This window comes from Ranitomeya variabilis, chromosome 6 (assembly GCF_051348905.1).
Source record: "Ranitomeya variabilis isolate aRanVar5 chromosome 6, aRanVar5.hap1, whole genome shotgun sequence".
Lineage (NCBI taxonomy): Eukaryota > Metazoa > Chordata > Amphibia > Anura > Dendrobatidae > Ranitomeya > Ranitomeya variabilis.
The window spans coordinates 236,693,595-236,708,016 of NC_135237.1; the positions used below are offsets into that span (position 1 = coordinate 236,693,595).

General features: G+C 46.7%; 1 protein-coding gene and 1 long non-coding RNA gene across 15 annotated transcripts in view; one reads left to right on the forward strand and one right to left on the reverse strand.

The window, feature by feature from the left end:
- CTNND2 (catenin delta 2) overlaps positions 1-14,422 on the reverse strand; it is a 3,400,942-nt gene that overhangs the window by 2,027,194 nt on the left and 1,359,326 nt on the right. The gene's annotated exons all lie outside the window — the stretch shown is intronic.
- Positions 1-14,422, forward strand: part of LOC143782256 (uncharacterized) — a 74,595-nt gene that overhangs the window by 59,101 nt on the left and 1,072 nt on the right. The gene's annotated exons all lie outside the window — the stretch shown is intronic.

Here is a 14,422-nt window from a genome sequence, read left to right on the forward strand (position 1 = left end):
TATTGGGTTTCTAAAGTCTCCCTGAAAAAACAAAAAATACATAAAAAAACAGTGGGAGAGTAATATTGCCCTTTCAGCTTGTGTGCCAGTCTTGACTCCTGGGTGTGCCACCTCTCTCCCTTTCATTCAGTGGGCCATAGAAAGCCTATTTTTTTTTTTTTTAATATTATTTGGTTTCTAATTCTCCCTGAAAAAAAAAAAAAACCTAAAAAAACAGTGGGAGAGTAATATTGCCCTTTCAGCTTGTGTGCCAGTCTTGACTCCTGGGTGTGCCACCTCTCTCCCTCTCATTCAGTGGGCCATAGAAAGCCTATTTATTTTTTTTTTAAAATATTATTGGGTTTCTAAAGTCTCCCTGAAAAAACAAAAAATACATAAAAAAACAGTGGGAGAGTAATATTGCCCTTTCAGCTTGTGTGCCAGTCTTGACTCCTGGGTGTGCCACCTCTCTCCCTTTCATTCAGTGGGCCATAGAAAGCCTATTTTTTTTTTTTTTAATATTATTTGGTTTCTAATTCTCCCTGAAAAAAAAAAAAAAACCTAAAAAAACAGTGGGAGAGTAATATTGCCCTTTCAGCTTGTGTGCCAGTCTTGACTCCTGGGTGTGCCACCTCTCTCCCTCTCATTCAGTGGGCCATAGAAAGCCTATTTATTTTTTTTTTTAAATATTATTGGGTTTCTAAAGTCTCCCTGAAAAAACAAAAAATACATAAAAAAACAGTGGGAGAGTAATATTGCCCTTTCAGCTTGTGTGCCAGTCTTGACTCCTGGGTGTGCCACCTCTCTCCCTTTCATTCAGTGGGCCATAGAAAGCCTATTTTTTTTTTTTTTAATATTATTTGGTTTCTAATTCTCCCTGAAAAAAAAAAAAAAACCTAAAAAAACAGTGGGAGAGTAATATTGCCCTTTCAGCTTGTGTGCCAGTCTTGACTCCTGGGTGTGCCACCTCTCTCCCTCTCATTCAGTGGGCCATAGAAAGCCTTTTTTTTTTTTGGTTTTTTTAATATTATTTGGTTTCTAAAGTCTCCCTGAAAAAAACAAAAAAAACATAAAAAAACAGTGGGAGAGTAATATTGCCCTTTCAGCTTGTGTGCCAGTCTTGACTCCTGGGTGTGCCACCTCTCTCCCTTTCATTCAGTGGGCCATAGAAAGCCTATTTTTTTTTTTTTTAATATTATTTGGTTTCTAATTCTCCCTGAAAAAAAAAAAAAAACCTAAAAAAACAGTGGGAGAGTAATATTGCCCTTTCAGCTTGTGTGCCAGTCTTGACTCCTGGGTGTGCCACCTCTCTCCCTCTCATTCAGTGGGCCATAGAAAGCCTTTTTTTTTTTTGGTTTTTTTAATATTATTTGGTTTCTAAAGTCTCCCTGAAAAAAACAAAAAAAACATAAAAAACAGTGGGAGAGTAATATTGCCCTTTCAGCTTGTGCGCCAGTCTTGACTCCTGGTTGTGCCACCTCTCTCTCTCTAATTGTGGGCCATAGAAAGCCTTTTTTTTTTTTTTTTTTAATATTATTTGGTTTCTAAAGTCTCCCTGAGAAAAAAAAATAAATAAATTAGGTGGGAGATTAATATTGACATTAGTGCTTGAGTGACAGTCCTGCGTGTGTGTCATCTCTGTGATTTTGTGCCACAGAAAACAGAGTGTGTAACATTGTGCCTGATTTTCCTTGTGGTCTCACCAACCTGTTAAGGGATATTGAAATCATACTGAAGTTATAGCTCACCGTGTAAGTTGTTTGATAGCAACAAATAAAGTTACTTTGGTTAAGATTTTAAAACAATGAGGAAGTCTGGTGCAAGAGGTCGTCGTGGGCGTTCATTGTCAGCTGGTAATGATGGTAGTGGTAGTGGAGCATCAGGTGGTCGTGGGGATAAAAATATTCCACCTAAGTCTGGAGCTGTGGAGCCAGTTTCGTCGTCAGGCTACACAAGGCCTCGAACGCTCTCTTTTCTGGGAGTAGGAAAACCGCTTTTAAAGGCGGAGCAGCAACAGCAAGTTTTGGCTTACATTGCAGACTCAGCCTCTAGCTCTTTTGCCTCCTCTTCCGAAACTGGTAAATGTAAAAGCAGCGCGTCGCTTGTGGATGTTCACGGTCAGGGACAAGTCGCTTCCTTGTCCTCCTCAGCAAAAACTACAACAAGAGAGAAGGATGCAGCAGGCGACACAACGGGTCACTCCATGGAGCTCTTTACACATACCGTCCCTGGCTTAGAAAGTGAAACATTTAACAGGCCATGCCCATTACAAGTATATTCTGACATGGAGTGCACTGATGCACAGCCACAGCCAGAGTACTATGCTGCTCCTTTGACTCAGACCACCACATTGCCCTCTCAGGGTACAGATCCACAATCAGACCCTGATGAGACTATGTTGCCCCGCCACGAACGCTATACCACCGACCGACACAGTGACACAGACGAAGTTGCACACGAGCTCGAAGAGGAGGTAATAGATGACCCAGTTATTGACCCCGATTGGCAGCCATTGGGGGAACAGGGTGCAGGCGGCAGTAGTTCAGAAGCGGAGGTGGAGGAGGGGCCGCAGCAGGCATCAACATCGCAACAGGTTCCATCTGCCGGGCCCGTATCTGGACCAAAACGCGTGTCAAAGCCAAAACCTGTTGGAGCACAGCGTTGCCATCCGGTTAAAGCTCAGTCTGCAATCCCTGAAAAGGGATCAGAGTCTAGGAAGAGTGCAGTCTGGCATTTTTTTAAACAACATCCAACTGATCAGCGCAAAGTCATCTGTCAAAAATGTTCAACTAGCTTAAGCAGAGGTCAGAATCTGAAAAGTCTAAATACTAGTTGCATGCATAGACACTTAACCACCATGCATTCTCAAGCCTGGACTAACTACCAAACGTCCCTCAAGGTTGTAGCACCCTCGGCCAATGAAGCTAGTCAGCAACGCAACATCCCTTCCGTCACTGTAAGGCCACCATTTTCCGCACCACCGGCAGTATCTGTGCAGGTTTCTTTGCCAGCCAAAAGCAGTCAGGGTCAGGGAATCACCAGTTTTGTAGGAGGAAATATTGCATGTAGGGCACCGGCGGAAACAATACCGTCTCCAACCGTCTCTCAGTCTGCCATGTCCACCGGCACACCCGAAAGTTCCACGATCTACAGCTCTCCAGTCCAGCTCACCCTACATGAGACTCTGGTTAGAAAAAGGAAGTACTTATCCTCGCATCCGCGTACACAGGGTTTTAACGCCCACATAGCTAGACTAATCTCGTTAGAGATGATGCCCTACCGGTTAGTTGAAAGCGAAGCTTTCAAAGCCCTGATGGAGTACGCTGAACCACGATACGAGCTACCCAGTCGACACTTTTTTTCCAGAAAAGCCATCCCAGCCCTGCACCAGCATGTTAAACAGCGCATCGTCCATGCACTCAGGCAATCTGTGAGTACAAAGGTGCACCTGACTACAGATGCATGGACCAGTAGGCATGGCCAGGGACGTTATGTGTCCATCACGGCACACTGGGTGAATGTGGTGGATGCAGGGTCCACAGGCGACATCAATTTAGGGACAGTTGTGCCTAGCCCACGGTCTAGGAAACAGTTGGCTGTAGGCGTTCGCACCCCCTCCTCCTCCTCCTCGTCCTCCTGCAGAAGCTACAGCTCTTCCACAGAACGCAGTCGGCCAACCACTCCATCGGCAGATGACACTGTTGCACACCAGTTGTCCCATTATGGGCCAGCTACTGCCAAGCGTCAGCAGGCTGTATTGGCTATGAAGTGTTTGGGCGACAACAGACACACCGCGGAAGTTCTGTCCGAGTTCTTGCAACAAGAAACGCAGTCGTGGCTGGGCACAGTAGATCTTGAGGCAGGCAAGGTAGTGAGTGATAACGGAAGGAATTTCATGGCTGCCATCTCCCTTTCCCAACTGAAACACATTCCTTGCCTGGCTCACACCTTAAACCTGGTGGTGCAGTGCTTATTGAAAACTTATCCTGGGTTCTCCGACCTGCTCCTCAAAGTGCGTGCACTTTGCTCACATATCCGACGTTCGCCTGTACACGCCAGCCGTATGCAAACCTATCAGCGGTCTTTGAACCTTCCCCAGCATCGCCTAATCATAGACGTTGCAACAAGGTGGAACTCAACACTGCACATGCTTCAGAGACTGTGCGAACAGAGGCGTGCTGTTATTTATTTGTGGGAGGATACACGGGCAGGCAGTAGGATGGCAGACATGGAGTTGTCAGGTGTGCAGTGGTCGAAGATACAAGACATGTGTCAAGTCCTTCAGTGTTTTGAGGAATGCACACGGCTGGTTAGTGCAGACAACGCCGTAATAAGCATGAGCATCCCCCTAATGCGTCTGCTGATGCAAAGTTTGACGCACATAAAGGAGCAGGCGTCTGCACCAGAGGAAGAGGGAAGCCTTGATGACAGTCAGCCATTGTCTGGTCAGGGCAGTGTACAGGACGAGGTAGCGGGCGAAGAGGAGGTGGAGGACGAGGAGGATGATGGGGATGAGTATATTTTTAATGCGGAAACTTTCACGGGGGCACAGGAAATTGGTTGCGTGTCACGGCCGGGTTCTGGTTTTTTGAGGGACACAAGTGACGTAGATTTGCCTGCAACTGCCCCTCAACCAATCACAACCGGAGATTTGACAACTGGAACTTTGGCCCACATGGCGGATTATGCCTTACGTATCCTAAAAAGGGACACACGCATTACGAAAATGATGAACGATGACGATTACTGGTTGGCCTGCCTCCTTGATCCACGCTATAAAGGCAAATTGCAAAATATTATGCCACATGAGAACTTGGAACTAATATTAGCAACCAAACAATCAACTCTTGTTGACCGTTTGCTTCAGGCATTCCCAGCACACAGCGCACGTGATCGTTCTCACACGAGCTCCAGGGGGCAGCAGACTAGGAGTGTTAGGGGTGCACACATCAGAAGTGGCGTTGGACAGAGGGGTTTTCTGACCAGGTTGTGGAGTGATTTTGCTATGACCGCAGACAGGACAGGTACTGCTGCATCAATTGAAAGTGACAGGAGACAACATTTGTCCAGTATGGTTACTAACTATTTTTCATCCCTTATCGATGTTCTCCCTCAACCGTCATTCCCATTTGATTACTGGGCCTCCAAATTAGACACCTGGCCAGAATTGGCAGAATATGCATTGCAGGAGCTTGCTTGCCCGGCAGCAAGTGTCCTATCAGAAAGAGTATTCAGTGCTGCAGGGTCAATATTAACCGAAAAAAGGACTCGTCTGGCTACCCAAAATGTTGACGATCTAACATTCATTAAAATGAACCACAACTGGATTTCAAAATCTTTTGCCCCACCTTGCCCGGCCGACACCTAGCTTTCCTATGAAAAGCTCTTGCCTGTGAATTACTTTTCTAATGTCTAATTTGCTGCTGCAGATTGTACAGCATACGACATGTTTACACCTCCCTAAATGGCCAAACTCCCCACACGGGGCCGTGGTATCGCGACTTGGCGCAAGCACCCGTGAGACTGCTGTTTGTCTGAAGAGGTGGGTGTGCTCGCTTTTGGTTGACGGCATTGCTACTGGGTCCCTCATAGTACAATGTAGTGTCTCTGGCGGTGGTGGTGCGCACCCAACGTCAGACACACCGTTGTAACATGAGTGGCCCTGGGGCGGTCCCGCCGGCCTCAAGAGAGTTCCCCCCTACCCCAGCTCAAACTGGGCTCTACTACGTGCAAAATTATGTCGCACAGCTCCACCAATCTTTAGTCTATTCGCTGACATCATTCAATGTCTGGCACTGACAATACAAATTTGTAGACATCTATGATGCAACTTAAAGTAGTCTGTGTCTGTGTCCTATATTGGCACCATTAAATAGTTACTGCCAAATTACTATGTCAGAAACACAGCAGATGAGCCCACCCCTGTACCTAAGTATGCCATCTTTTTTTTTGTTTTGGTTGTTTTGCGAGACATTAACATCTATTTATATTTTGGGAGTACTGGGACAGACACTCCTTGCACTACTCCTCCACTCAGCACCAAGCTGCCTGCCCGTGTATCCATGTAACCGCTGTAAAACTGCCATGAGCCTATTGTTTGTTATTTTAGGCCTTTGATAGCCTGTCTGCGGTCCCTACTCCTCCACTGACCACCAAGCTGCCTGCCCGTGTATCCATGTAACCGCTGTAAAACTGCCATGAGCCTATTGTTTGTTATTTTAGGCCTTTGAAGCCTTTCTGCGCTCCCTCCTTCCACTAGTCCTCCACTGACCAGACCACTGCTGCCCGTGTACCCCTGGAACCAATTTTAAAGTGCCTACAGCCAGCCCATTTTATTGTGTTAGGCCTTCGAAGCCTGTCTGCGGTCCATACTTCCACTAGTCCTCCACTGACCAGACCACTGCTGCCCGTGTACCCCTGGAACCAATTTTAAAGTGCCTACAGCCAGCCCATTTTATTGTGTTAGGCCTTCGAAGCCTGTCTGCGGTCCATACTTTAAATACTCCTCCACTCACCACCAAGCTGCCTGCCCGTGTATCCATGTAACCGCTGTAAAACTGCCATGAGCCTATTGTTTGTTATGTTAGGCCTTTGATAGCCTGTCTGCGGTCCCTACTTTAAATACTCCTCCACTCACCACCACCAAGCTGCCTGCCCGTGTATCCATGTAACCGCTGTGAAACTGCCATGAGCCTATTGTTTTTTTATGTTAGGCCTTTGATAGCCTGTCTGCGGTCCCTACTTTAAATACTCCTCCACTCACCACCACCAAGCTGCCTGCCCGTGTATCCATGTAACCGCTGTAAAACTGCCATGAGCCTATTGTTTGTTATTTTAGGCCTTTGAAGCCTTTCTGCGCTCCCTCCTTCCACTAGTCCTCCACTGACCAGACCACTGCTGCCCGTGTACCCCTGGAACCAATTTTAAAGTGCCTACAGCCAGCCCATTTTATTGTGTTAGGCCTTCGAAGCCTGTCTGCGGTCCATACTTCCACTAGGCCTCCACTGACCAGACCACTGCTGCCCGTGTACCCCTGGAACCAATTTTAAAGTGCCTACAGCCAGCCCATTTTATTGTGTTAGGCCTTCGAAGCCTGTCTGCGGTCCATACTTCCACTAGGCCTCCACTGACCAGACCACTGCTGCCCGTGTACCCCTGGAACCAATTTTAAAGAGTGCCTACAGCCAGCCCATTTTATTGTGTTAGGCCTTCGAAGCCTGTCTGCGGTCCCTCCTTCCACTAGGCCTCCACTGACCAGACCACTGCTGCCCGTGTACCCCTGGAACCAATTTTAAAGTGCCTACAGCCAGCCCATTTTATTGTGTTAGGCCTTCGAAGCCTGTCTGCGGTCCATACTTTAAATACTCCTCCACTCACCACCAAGCTGCCTGCCTGTGTATCCATGTAACCGCTGTAAAACTGCCATGAGCCTATTGTTTGTTATGTTAGGCCTTTGATAGCCTGTCTGCGGTCCCTACTTTAAATACTCCTCCACTGACCACCAAGCTGCCTGCCCGTGTATCCATGTAACCGCTGTAAAACTGCCATGAGCCTATTGTTTGTTATTTTAGGCCTTTGATAGCCTGTCTGCGGCCCCAACTTGCAATACTCCTCCACTGACCACCAAGCTGCCTGCCCGTGTATCCATGTAACCGCTGTAAAACTGCCATGAGCCTATTGTTTGTTATTTTAGGCCTTTGATAGCCTGTCTGCGGTCCCTACTTTAAATACTCCTCCACTGACCACCAAGCTGCCTGCCCGTGTATCCATGTAACCGCTGTGAAACTGCCATGAGCCTATTGTTTGTTATGTTAGGCCTTTGATAGCCTGTCTGCGGTCCCTACTTTAAATACTCCTCCACTGACCAGACCACTGCTGCCCGTGTACCCCTGGAACCAATTATAAAGTGCCTACAGCCAGCCCATTTTCTTATGTTAGGCCTTTGAAGCCTGTCTGCGGTCCCTACTTTAAATACTCCTCCACTCACCACCACCAAGCTGCCTGCCCGTGTATCCATGTAACCGCTGTGAAACTGCCATGAGCCTATTGTTTGTTATTTTAGGCCTTTGATAGCCTGTCTGCGGCCCCTACTTGCAATACTCCTCCACTGACCACAATGCTGCCTGGAGTGCCTGCCTGTGTATCCATGTAACCGATGTAAAACTGCCATGACTGCCTACTGTTTGTTATTTTAGGCCTTTGATAGCCTGTCTGCAGCCCCTACTTGCAATACTCCTCCACTGACCACACCAATGCTGCCCGTGTACCCCTGGAACCTATTTAAAAGTTCATAGAGCCTAGTTATATATTTTATTTACTATTAATAAGGCCATGATGGACTACGCTGTACCACGCTACAAGCTAACCAGTCGACACTTCTTTTGCGAGAAAAGCCATCCCAACCCTCCACCAGCATGTAGAAGACCGCATTGTCCATGCACTCTGGCAATCTGTGAGTACAAAGGTGCACCTGACAACAGACGCATGGACCTGTAGGCATGGCCACGGAAGATTACGTGTCCATTACGGCGCAATGGGTTAATGTGGTGGATGCATGGTCCACAGGGGACAGCCTACTAAGTCTGTCTGCAGTCCCTAATTCAAATTGTCCTCCACTGTCTAAATCGGAACTTCCACCTTCTGGCTTTCGGCCTATAGTATCAGAAATTAAACTGCATTTGGCCTTCAACTTTGGTTAGGGCCTACTAACGGCTTCTGCCCCTCCCTGGTGTTGTCCTCAACTAAATAAAGCTGAGCTTCAACCTTCCGGCTCTCATTATGTGGTTTTAAAAAAAAAAATGGTGGTTAGGGCCTACTAACGGCTTCTGCCCCTCCCTGGTGTTGTCCTCAACTAAATAAAGCTGAGCTTCAACCTTCCGGCTCTCATTAAGTGGTTTTAAAAAAAAAATGGTGGTTAGGGCCTACTAACGGCTTCTGCCCCTCCCTGGTGTTGTCCTCAACTAAATAAAGCTGAGCTTCAACCTTCCGGCTCTCATTAAGTGGTTTTAAAAAAAAAAAAAATGGTGGTTAGGGCCTACTAACGGCTTCTGCCCCTCCCTGGTGTTGTCCTCAACTAAATAAAGCTGAGCTTCAACCTTCCGGCTCTCATTAAGTGGTTTTAAAAAAAAAAAAAATGGTGGTTAGGGCCTACTAACGGCTTCTGCCCCTCCCTGGTGTTGTCCTCAACTAAATAAAGCTGAGCTTCAACCTTCCGGCTCTCATTATGTGGTTTAAAAAAAAAAAATGGTGGTTAGGGCCTACTAACGGCTTCTGCCCCTCCCTGGTGTTGTCCTCAACTAAATAAAGCTGAGCTTCAACCTTCCGGCTCTCATTAAGTGGTTTTAAAAAAAAAATGGTGGTTAGGGCCTACTAACGGCTTCTGCCCCTCCCTGGTGTTGTCCTCAACTAAATAAAGCTGAGCTTCAACCTTCCGGCTCTCATTAAGTGGTTTTAAAAAAAAAAAAAATGGTGGTTAGGGCCTACTAACGGCTTCTGCCCCTCCCTGGTGTTGTCCTCAACTAAATAAAGCTGAGCTTCAACCTTCCGGCTCTCATTAAGTGGTTTTAAAAAAAAAATGGTGGTTAGGGCCTACTAACGGCTTCTGCCCCTCCCTGGTGTTGTCCTCAACTAAATAAAGCTGAGCTTCAACCTTCCGGCTCTCATTAAGTGGTTTTAAAAAAAAAAAAAATGGTGGTTAGGGCCTACTAACGGCTTCTGCCCCTCCCTGGTGTTGTCCTCAACTAAATAAAGCTGAGCTTCAACCTTCCGGCTCTCATTAAGTGGTTTTAAAAAAAAAAAAAATGGTGGTTAGGGCCTACTAACGGCTTCTGCCCCTCCCTGGTGTTGTCCTCAACTAAATAAAGCTGAGCTTCAACCTTCCGGCTCTCATTATGTGGTTTAAAAAAAAAAAATGGTGGTTAGGGCCTACTAACGGCTTCTGCCCCTCCCTGGTGTTGTCCTCAACTAAATAAAGCTGAGCTTCAACCTTCCGGCTCTCATTAAGTGGTTTTAAAAAAAAAATGGTGGTTAGGGCCTACTAACGGCTTCTGCCCCTCCCTGGTGTTGTCCTCAACTAAATAAAGCTGAGCTTCAACCTTCCGGCTCTCATTAAGTGGTTTTAAAAAAAAAAAAAATGGTGGTTAGGGCCTACTAACGGCTTCTGCCCCTCCCTGGTGTTGTCCTCAACTAAATAAAGCTGAGCTTCAACCTTCCGGCTCTCATTAAGTGGTTTTAAAAAAAAAATGGTGGTTAGGGCCTACTAACGGCTTCTGCCCCTCCCTGGTGTTGTCCTCAACTAAATAAAGCTGAGCTTCAACCTTCCGGCTCTCATTAAGTGGTTTTAAAAAAAAAAAAAATGGTGGTTAGGGCCTACTAACGGCTTCTGCCCCTCCCTGGTGTTGTCCTCAACTAAATAAAGCTGAGCTTCAACCTTCCGGCTCTCATTAAGTGGTTTTAAAAAAAAAAAAAATGGTGGTTAGGGCCTACTAACGGCTTCTGCCCCTCCCTGGTGTTGTCCTCAACTAAATAAAGCTGAGCTTCAACCTTCCGGCTCTCATTATGTGGTTTAAAAAAAAAAAATGGTGGTTAGGGCCTACTAACGGCTTCTGCCCCTCCCTGGTGTTGTCCTCAACTAAATAAAGCTGAGCTTCAACCTTCCGGCTCTCATTAAGTGGTTTTAAAAAAAAAATGGTGGTTAGGGCCTACTAACGGCTTCTGCCCCTCCCTGGTGTTGTCCTCAACTAAATAAAGCTGAGCTTCAACCTTCCGGCTCTCATTAAGTGGTTTTAAAAAAAAAAAAAATGGTGGTTAGGGCCTACTAACGGCTTCTGCCCCTCCCTGGTGTTGTCCTCAACTAAATAAAGCTGAGCTTCAACCTTCCGGCTCTCATTAAGTGGTTTTAAAAAAAAAATGGTGGTTAGGGCCTACTAACGGCTTCTGCCCCTCCCTGGTGTTGTCCTCAACTAAATAAAGCTGAGCTTCAACCTTCCGGCTCTCATTATGTGGTTTAAAAAAAAAAAATGGTGGTTAGGGCCTACTAACGGCTTCTGCCCCTCCCTGGTGTTGTCCTCAACTAAATAAAGCTGAGCTTCAACCTTCCGGCTCTCATTAAGTGGTTTTAAAAAAAAAATGGTGGTTAGGGCCTACTAACGGCTTCTGCCCCTCCCTGGTGTTGTCCTCAACTAAATAAAGCTGAGCTTCAACCTTCCGGCTCTCATTAAGTGGTTTTAAAAAAAAAAAAAATGGTGGTTAGGGCCTACTAACGGCTTCTGCCCCTCCCTGGTGTTGTCCTCAACTAAATAAAGCTGAGCTTCAACCTTCCGGCTCTCATTAAGTGGTTTTAAAAAAAAAATGGTGGTTAGGGCCTACTAACGGCTTCTGCCCCTCCCTGGTGTTGTCCTCAACTAAATAAAGCTGAGCTTCAACCTTCCGGCTCTCATTAAGTGGTTTTAAAAAAAAAAAAAATGGTGGTTAGGGCCTACTAACGGCTTCTGCCCCTCCCTGGTGTTGCCCTCAACTAAATAAAGCTGAGCTTCAACCTTCTGCTCCAAATTACCATTTTAAAAAATGCAATAGGCTTTTCCGGCCTACTAAAGGTGTCTGCCCCTCCCTGGTGTTGTCCTCAACTGAACAAAGCTGAGCTTCCACATTCTGGCTTTCGCCCTATACTATCAGATATTAAACTGCATTTGGCCTACTAGTGTGGTTAGGCCCTTGAAACAGTGTCTGCTGCTCTTGGGTTTGCTACTCCACTGAACAAAGCAATGCCGCCTGTTTAGTCCTGTTACCAATTTTGAACTGCATGTAGCCTACTTTATTCTTTGGCCCTATATCTGTTTCCTCCTCATCCTGCCCATTGCCCAGCCACTGCTAAATGAGTCTGCTGGTACATTGACCTAGACCACTACATTCCCCTTGTACTCTACACAGCCAGAATCTGTCCCTGCTGAAAGTAAGGTTCCCCTTCCCGCATGTTATACCACCTTACACAGGGACAAAGAGGAAGGTGCAGATGAAAGTGCAGGTTCCTTCATCAGGTGGGGGGGCATACTCGTTGGCGACGTCACTGGCACAGGGCCCCTCAGAGTACGCAAAAGTGTCGCTGCTGGTGGGAGGCGCCCCCGCCATGCAAACACACCGCCGTACTTTGAGGGGCCCTGTGCCAGTGGCAATGCGAACGAGTGGGCCCCCCCTGCTTGCTCAGGATCACAGCACTTGCAACTTTTAAATACTTACCTTTCCCTGCAACACCGCCGTGACGTAGTCCGCATTTCCTGGGCCCACGAAAAACTTGAGCCAGCCCTACTCCCCCCACAACTTTCCCCCAATTCCCTATGCCCAACTATTATTATACAGTTAATTAAGATTGGCAAGCTTCAGAAACAAGAATGGATGTTTTTGGCATTAAAATGGGCACTGTAGGTGTTTTCCTGGCCTCCACTCACTGCCGACTATGCTTCCCCATTGACTTGCATTGGGTTTCGTGTTTCGGTCGATCCCCGATTTTTAGCGATAATCGGCCGACTGCACTCGACTCGACTCTGGACAAAATCGGGTTTCCCAAAACCCTACTCGATCTTAAAAAAATGAAAGTCGCTCAACCCTAGTGGCCAACCCTTTCCCAAGATATCCAAAGTTTTATTGCCTCCTGTCCGTCTTGTGCCAAGAACAAGGTTCCTAGGCAACTACCTTATGGACTTCTTCATCCGCTTCCAGTTCCATCAGCTCCGTGGCAACACATTGTAATGGATTTTATCACCGATCTGCCTCGCTCTTCCAGCTGCACCGTCATTCTCGTGGCTGTGGATAGGTTCTCCAAGATGGCTCATTTCATATCTCTTCCTGGTTTGCCCTCTGCACCTAAATTGGCGAAAGTCTTAGTTCACCATATTTTTCGTATTCATGGCTTTCCTCAACATATTGGTTCGGACAGGGGAGTCCAGTTCACCTCTCAGTTCTGGAGAGCGCTCTGTAAATTTATGAACATTTCGCTTGACTTCTCCTCTGCCTACCATCCACAGTCCAACGGTCAAGTGGAACGCACTAATCAGACTCTGGTGAATTATCTCCCTCATTTTTCTAACTCCCACCACAGTGATTGGTCCGATTTTACTCCCATGGGCTGAATTCGCCTACAACAATCATACCAGTGAATCTTCTTCCAAGTCTCCCTTCTTTATCATCTACGGGCAACATCCTGGTGTTCCTCTGCCGGTTCCTCCAGTCTCGGACGTCCCGGCGGCTGATCTTCTGTCCGGAGAGTTCTCCAGGATTTGGCAGGAGACTAAGACCACTCTCGAATTAGCACATGACAATATGAAAAGACATGCGGATAAGAGGCGCTTAGATCCTCCTCTGTATCATCCTGGTGATAAGGTGTGGTTATCTTCCAAGTTTGTGCGTATAAAGATTCCCTCACATAAGTTGGGTCCCCACTATATTGGTCCCTTTGAGGTTTTGGGCCGCATTAATGATGTTTCTTACAAGTTGAGGTTACCCTCCTCACTCCGTATTCCCAATTCTTTCCACGTTTCCCTCCTAAAACCACTTGTCCGTAACCAGTTCCATGACTCTACTGCTCATTCACCCCGGGCCTATCTCTGCTAATGATGTTTTTGAAGTTAAGGACATCCTTGCTATGAAGAAATTAAGAGGGAGGACCTTTTTTCTGGTGGATTGGAAGGCTTTTGGTCCTGAGGAGAGATCTTGGGAACCTTGGGAGAATATTCAAGCTCCCCGAATTCTGGCTAGAATTTCCCCCTGCAGATTTCTATTATGGAATGGGTGCAGAAACGTAGCAGGTCTGCACAAAGAATTGACATGGTTCTTTTTTGAATCTGCTGCGTTTTCTGTGCAGATTTTTCCACACCATTAGCACAGCATTTTTTTTTTGCCATTGATTTAAATTGTACTGTAAATCATTTGCAGATCTTCAGCGTTTCTGCGTGGGAAAAAAAGCTGCAGTTCTGCAGGAAATCTGCAACGTGTGCACATACCCTTATGGTCAATGTGAACATGCGTTTATGTGCTGCATGTGTACCAACTCTAGTCAAGCTCAATTTTTGTGTTTTTTCATAGCCATACATGTAGTATATTAAAGGGAACCTGTCACCCCCCCCCCCAGTCGTTTCAAACTAAAAGAGCCACCTTGTGCAGCAGTAATGCTGCATTCTGACAAGGTGGCTCTTATAGTTCTGGGTGCTGTAACTACCGAAATAATCAGTTTTATTATTTGTCCGAAATACCTGCTCCTCAGTCAAGTGGGCATTTCCCCCCTGCTTCAGACACAGCTGTCACTCACATCTTCTTGGCGCCGGGCGCCGCCTCCTCCTCGCCGCTGTTTTCAAAAGTAGCCGGCGCCTGCGCTCTTATCCCCTGCCTGGTGATTCCCAGCCCCGCAATGTGAATAAATCATAAGTCACCCACACAAGGAAGAAAAAAAGTG